At 45.5% G+C, this 7,278-nt stretch overlaps 1 non-coding gene across 1 annotated transcript; it reads left to right on the top strand.

Annotated features, from left to right (window-relative positions):
* Window positions 1-1,474: 1,474 nt before the first annotated feature.
* On the top strand, window positions 1,475-1,561 carry TRNAS-GGA (transfer RNA serine (anticodon GGA)). Its single transcript has one exon. It is a non-coding gene; the product is annotated as a tRNA-Ser (tRNA).
* Window positions 1,562-7,278: the final 5,717 nt, after the last annotated feature.

The following is a 7,278-nucleotide window of genomic DNA, read 5'->3' as shown; positions in this document are numbered from 1 at the left end:
CAATGCTTGAAAATAGTATTCCAAAGCCTTTGCATGTTCTCCATTGCTAGTATGAATCAAACCTATATTATGGGGTATGTAACTCCGATCATGAGGATCAATCTCCAAACGCATAGCTTTGTAGTAATTTTATGAAGCTTCTGCATATTCTCCTTCGGATTGGGCCGACATTCGTCAGGGTCGCTCACTCAGCGTGAATGAGCTCCGCTTCAAAACCGTACTTGAGATTCTCACCTCATACGGCTCCTCCTGCATGATGCATGGAGAGAGACTAGTATTTGGAATAGTCTAGCAATTCCTACTCTAAACCTATGGATGAACGGGGGCTAGTGTCTGTGAAACTACTGGACTAGCCATCCCTTCTGCCAAAAATCTCTTGTTAACATGGTTGTGCCACTCCGACACGTCGACACCAAGAGACTAATGACAATTTCTCTGTTCCCAACGCTTCGAGTTTCATGGGGATCAGCTACTTCGACAATCTCCGATGATTCTAGGGGTATCCAAAATACGAACGGGATGGATGTTCGTTGTCCCAATCATTATTGGTATTCGTCATAGAAACACGACGCGCGGCTGAACCCAACCGTAACGAAGCTTTTGCGTTGTCGATTCCTCCACGTAGTGCCTCTCCCCTATGCCTACCCACGGAGTCCTACAAATAGGTCGGTCCGTAGGTTTCACCTTTTGCTTACTACTACGATTCGCCGGAGATCGAAACTGGAGCATTTGAGGCTGCATCAATCGAGGATACACGACAGAAGGACTTGTTTCCCGTTCGAAACATACCTTCACCAAACGCGGGTCTATCGGAATTTGAATCCCCCAATTAATTAGGAATTAAGGTTAATCGATTTTCCCTCCCCAAATCGCACCATCTCTATAATAAGTAAAAGCTCTCTTCTCCCTATCAGTAGTCGGTATGATTTGTAACAAGATATCCGCCAGAATCGTGGGAGTTCTATCAATAGAATTGTCATTTCTCTGGGATCTAGGCGTAATTGGAATTCCTCTTCGTTCCACTTATTATTGAGTTAATCAGGATGCCGGAAGAACAGATCTCTTTTGCAATACAAGGGGAAGAGGTGCATCCGTCTGGTATCTATGTCCCTCCCCCTCAATCGACTGGGAGGGTGGAGTAACTAATTCCGCACCGAATGAGAGTCGTGTGTGAATGGGGGTATATAGTCTCGCAGCATCCATGAATAATTACTAATGGAGTGATTGCTTTTGATGGGATCTGCATCACCTAATTGAAAATCTCTCATTATGAAATCGACTCGGAACAACTAAAAATCTATCCCAGGGATGGGGTCACCTCCCCTACCTCAATTCCGGGAATTAATCTCATTTCTTAATAACTGATGAGGCTTGCACTCACTTCCAGGAATCACTTTTTCCCGTCTATCATCGAGGATTGAGTTGCTATCCGGTTTCTTAGATTGGTAAGATGTGTAAATAGTACAAAGTTGCAGGAAAGGTGACTGAGTGGTTTAAGGTGTAGCATTGGAAATGCTATGTAGACTCTTGTTTACCGGGGGTTCGAATCCCCCCCTTTCCCCTTTGCATTCCGTCATTGACTCTGTTCCGGCACCCCAAAGAATTGCTAATCCTTTGAATGCTTCCAGTTAGTACTCCCGATTTCAAATAATAATTCCAAGAATCCCCCCCCCCGGGGGGGGGGGTATCCGAATTTCAGAATGAGGAATCCCAGACTATTAGATAATTACTTGGGGTTAGGCTTTGCGGGAGTAATACTCAACGACGAGCAATTCATTTATATCCAACCCAGTGGACTCCCGATTTGCGATTCCATTCACTAATCCTGTGGGTCTACTGTCTCCCGACGAGGAAAAAGTTGAATGATCAGGTATTTTGTCTCCCCGAGAAAATTCCATCTCTCTATTTGGTCCATTGCGAGAACCCGGTCGATTTCTCACAATAATAGTATCTTTTGGTTTGCGACGGTAACTCGGTATATCGACTATACGATCGTTCACTAGAATGTGTCTATGATTAACTAATTGCCTAGCTGCAGGAATAGTAGGAGCCATACCTGGACGAGAAACAATATTATCTGGACGCATTTCGAGTAGCTGTAATGGTACTTGACCTGTTGAACCCTTGGCTCTTCTAGCAATACGAACGTATCTAGGCAATTGTCGTTCCGTTGATCCATAATTGAAACGTAATCTCTGTTTGGCTTCCAGACGCACGCAAAATTGAGATACCTTTCTCGAAGCAGATTAATCAATAGCAATTCGTGCTTCTCTCGGATTTGATGTTTTATTTGTAAGCCCGGGTAGATCCTTGAGACGACGTATTATTTTCAGACGGGGTCCTCGATAACGAGACATAAAAACTCCTTCTTTGTAAGCATGGTAAGACCCGGAATGGACCTCTCCGTAATCGAAGTACTGGTACTATTTATAAGTGTCACCCAATTTTGTTGAACATTTGGTATTTGTAATAATCATAACATATGAATGTAGACGAACAAATACTCGAATTCCCATCGACTCTATTGGAAATGGAGGCTTCGACGCGGGGGACAAAGCCGAAGGGAGACACGGTATTGGTGCATCGACTGATACTGGGCAATATTCTGCCGGAATCGAACCGATAACCTCTGCCTTGTGAATGTGGTACTTCCGAATCCAAACCAAGCTTTCCTGGTTCTTTTGAACCCCATGGGATGGAATAGAACCCTCCTAAAGCGACAATGGTGGTTGCGCCCACGGCGCAGTCAGCCGCAAGGGTTATTCAACCACAGAGATGGGTTAGATGAGTCGATAATTCCATCTCCTACCGTATCGTATTGATTTAATTACCCCACCCGTGTATAATTCTTATGGGTACGCGAATACGGAGAAGCAGGGTATGGTCTCGCAGATATATATTCTCTGGGATCGGTGGAGTCCCTTTCTGGAGGAAATTGGGAATAGAAACAGAAAAGGGAAGAGGTTGAGAATTCGGGAATCGGGACGGGGTATATAATTTCCGCTTGACCGGAATCAAGAGACTCGTGAAATATCTCTGGAACAAATGGCATGGAACATGCAAACTCGGATGGCATGCAAAAGGATTTGATGCAATTGCAGATCCATTGCTTCGGTTTGGGACTCAAGGGGGGGGGGGGTATGGCGGAATGGTAGACGCTGCGGACTCGATTGGATTGAGCCTAGGTATGGAAACACACCGAGTGATAGCTTTCAAATTCAGGGAAACCTAGGATTATTTAGTAGGCGATCCTGAGCCAAATCTCATTTCAGAAGCAGGATTCGGATGATGAGATAGGTGCAGAGACTCGACGGAAGCTATTCCGACGAACGATCTATTAATTTCTATTATTCATTAAGCGGATAGATGTTCTCTTTCCATGGATGATTCAATCTAGAATGATCCTATAAGCGGCGAGGATCCTCTCCCAGTGCATACTCAACATCCGCACCGAGGATTGTATCAAAATCTCGAGAATCTCGGGTATTGGTGGGATCTACTCGATTATCCCCGAATCCCATCTTCTCCTGATTTCCTCTTTGTGTATGTATACTCCGTATTCGGATGAATATGGTTCGATGAATAACCATTAGTAACAGACCTTCGCGGATAGAGATGGAGTCCAACTCTACGCCGTTGATGGAAACAGCAATGCAAATTGTGGTAGAAAGAAAATCCGTTGGTCTTTGTAGGACCGTGAGGGTTCGAGTCCCTACATCCCCAGTAGAACGGGATGAAACATATTATCCAAATTGCGTAGGAGTTGTGGGAAGCATCTACCCCATGAAACAGAGAAATCCCTCCCCGTCTATTCTGGTGGATGGGATTCTTCGACCCATCAAGCGGACGAAGGGTATCGAGATACATCTCCCGAATACGTATTGATTTCCTCCACCTAAACGAGAGGGGATCCATGCTCCCGATTCATAGCTCAATCGAATCGGATTGATGTCTCGTCCCCAGCTCGAGAATATTTTTGAGTGGTTTGCGACTGAACCATTCGGCAAATCCAATGGATTGTCTGAATGGTTCGCCTGCAAGGTATAAAAAAAAAAATGGATTCGTGAGGATAGTTACTTCGATTGGACGGATAGGTAAGGGAAAGAATCAATCCACGCTGGGATATTTGTTTGGGATTATCGCGGAATCACTGGCCGGGATAGCTCAGTAGGTAGAGCAGAGGACTGAAAATCCTCGTGTCACCAGTTCAAGTCTGGTTCCTGGCATACCGATGGGAAATAATTTGATCTGATGGCTGCGGGCGAAAACCGCACTTGGAAATAGGAGAATCCAAAAAAAAAATATGGATTGCTTATTGGTCTACTGGTCGGGGTATGTATCTATACCCACACCTACATACGCTTGAACGTGCATATGTAGGTGCGGATTTCGATGCAGATACGTGGATGCGATTGATCGTACGAGAAACAAGTGTCTCAAATAAGGTAGACCAGCCTCACCTGCCGCACAAGATTAAATAGAATGATACAGAATTGGCTAGTGGGAGGATGGCTTTCAATTTTGCCTCCGTCCCAATTCGATAAGCATCCTGTAGCTCATAAAAGTCGGGTACGACATAATCCTTACGTAAAGGCCATCCCAGCCGGCTCCCAGGCATTAAGATACGTTGTAGGTGCGGATGACTCTCATAAGTGATTCCTAACATATCATAGGATTCCCGTTCCTGGAAATTGGAACTTTTCCAAACCCAACAAACGGATGGAATCCTGGGGTCTTTTCTCGGAACGAAGACTTTTGTACATACTTCTTCAGGTTGATCTGCATCGTCTCGCACCTCCGTCAGATGATACACACTAGCTAGGGATCCTCCTGGTGCTGCATCATAGGCACATTGGGAACGGGGATAATTGAAACCGCACGCATATGAAGCAACAGCTATAGAAGGCCAATCCCCTGCTTTGACCTGTGGGATCTCGACACCCCGGTAATCAGAACCTAAAGGTCTGTGGGCTAAACTATGTCTAGTCGACCAAGCGGGTAATCGACCCCGCATCTCGATGTTGGAATCGCCGTTGTTATTGATAATACTCATATTAGCTAACGTTCTATATCTCTGTGGAATATCTTCACCCGCCCGCCTCTGATACGGATTCTTCATGCATACTTTCGAATCCACTCAATCCCTTCGAGAGGATATTTGATAGGGATTTCGAAGACTGATTTGCGATTCGTTGATTGTATTCACCGGTATAGGTATTGGGTACGAAAAAAAGTCGGTGATTCAGACTAAAATATCTCTTCCGGGTTCGACAAGAAGTTCGATCCCTATAGTTTTCCTGAGCAATTCTTTTGCGGGGTTTTGTCACAGCATCAATAATAGCTTCGGGCTTGGGCGGACGACCCGGCAAATAAATGTCCACAGGAATCAATTTATCCACTCCGCGAACGGTGCTGTAAGAATCCGTACTAAACATGCCTCCCGTAATGGTACATGCCCCCATAGCAATTACATACTTTGGTTCGGGCATTTGTTCATAGAGTCTCACTAGAGACGGAGCCATCTTCATGGTGATAGTACCCGCCGTTATTATGGGATCAGCTTGTCTGGGGCTGGATCTTGGTACTAGACCGTACCGGTCGAAGTCGAAGCGTGAACCAATTAATGAGGCGAATTCAATGGAGCAGCAGCTAGTACCGTAAAGGAGTGGCCACAAACTGGAAAGTCGAGACCAATTGGAGAGATCATTCAAGTTAGTCAAAATAATCGAGTTTGATGTGTCTTGATCGGGGGAGAAGGACTCCACGGAGTTAATTAGTGGATTCCCCCCACGGGAGTCGACTCCGTTCCTCTTACCCGAATAGTTAGAAATTAGGACCATTCCAATGCTCCTTTTCACCATGCATAAATCGAACCGACAATTAATATGGATATGGGGATAGACACTTCAGTAAAAGCAAATAGACCCAATTCCCTGAAACTCATAGCCCGGGGATAGGGAGAGACCGTCTCGACGTCGGGAATAACGAATACCGGGGCAAACATATAATAACGGATCTGGAATTGGATCCAAGCCCCTCCCTTTGGTTCCATACCTGATTCATAGCTTGTTAGTTTTTCAGGCCCCTCGCGGATGGGTGCGACGGATCTGGAAACCGAAAAGGCTGTATAGGGAATAAGGATGGATACTAGTAGGAGGATCCGGAAGGAATCGTGTTTAGGAAGCAAAAACATTTACATACTCCTCCTGCTTCGGTATTTATCTTCTCACCCCACCGTGTGGGTGTAACATCTTTATGATAAGTGAAGGGGGGGGGGGTTGCTGACTCCTCGATCGTTCGATCGGGGATGAGATGCCAGACGTGGCTCACGGACATCTCATCCCAGAATGGAATCGGGATGTACACCCCCCCAGTGATGAGCCAATCGTCCCTCCGATCCAGTCCTCGGAAGATGCTGGATACCAAATGGACTTGCGAGAAGATTATTAGAAACGGGACTCCCCATCCGGAAATGAGCTCTTGGCTGGAATCCGTGAGATGAGTCAAATTGCCGGAAGAACCGGATGGGGACTATATTCTACTAAGTAGGTAGTGGGGTATGGTATGTACCTCCCTACCGAATCGATGCATAAGATTGATTTATACGGATTATCTATTATGGAAAGCAATCCGTCAATTTAGATTCTTATCTGAATTTTCTCCGATTGACCATCATTGAGGAACTTATTAATGAATAATTCCTTCTCCTTCCTGATCTTCATCCCTATCCCCTGATCGAAACGGAAGTAGTGACCCTACGATCTATATAGTTCATGCGAGTCGCGTTGAATCTGGGTAATTCTCAATTAGTTCCGCTGCGATGGGCGAGACCGGCTTATCATTAAAGATTAGGGCTATACGGATTCGAACCGTAAACATTCTCGGTAATGCAGATCGGAATATATAAATTCTTGAACTGCTTCACGAACCCAACATGCTTCTTTCGTGGCATTGGGCTCCCTCATCAACTAGTCTTCCACCGGATGGGAGGAAGAAGCCATTGTTGATGCACCATCCTTTGCTTCATTATAAATAACAAAGAAATGGTTCCGTGTGCTCGAAGAACTCGTTCCCTCCGAAGCAATCCCGAAGTCTCTCGAGAAGATTCTTAGTGTTGACACAGGTTTGCATCCCGTAGACACAAATCCACTTAATTCTAAGTGTCTCGATCGCCTAGGAAGGAGATACGATACCCTCATACACCTCAAGGTTCGTAGGACGAAGAAGAGATCTTGTTGAGGTCCTCGCATTGCCCCCACCACCCTTAGCATTAGACGT

Source organism: Dipteris shenzhenensis, unplaced genomic scaffold, assembly GCF_047967505.1.
Source record: "Dipteris shenzhenensis isolate YYH24624 ecotype China unplaced genomic scaffold, Dip_SZ_1.0 scaf0218, whole genome shotgun sequence".
Classification (NCBI taxonomy): Eukaryota; Viridiplantae; Streptophyta; class Polypodiopsida; order Gleicheniales; family Dipteridaceae; genus Dipteris; species Dipteris shenzhenensis.
The sequence above is the reverse complement of the archived record's forward strand: the minus strand, read 5'-3'. Positions and strand labels throughout refer to the sequence as shown.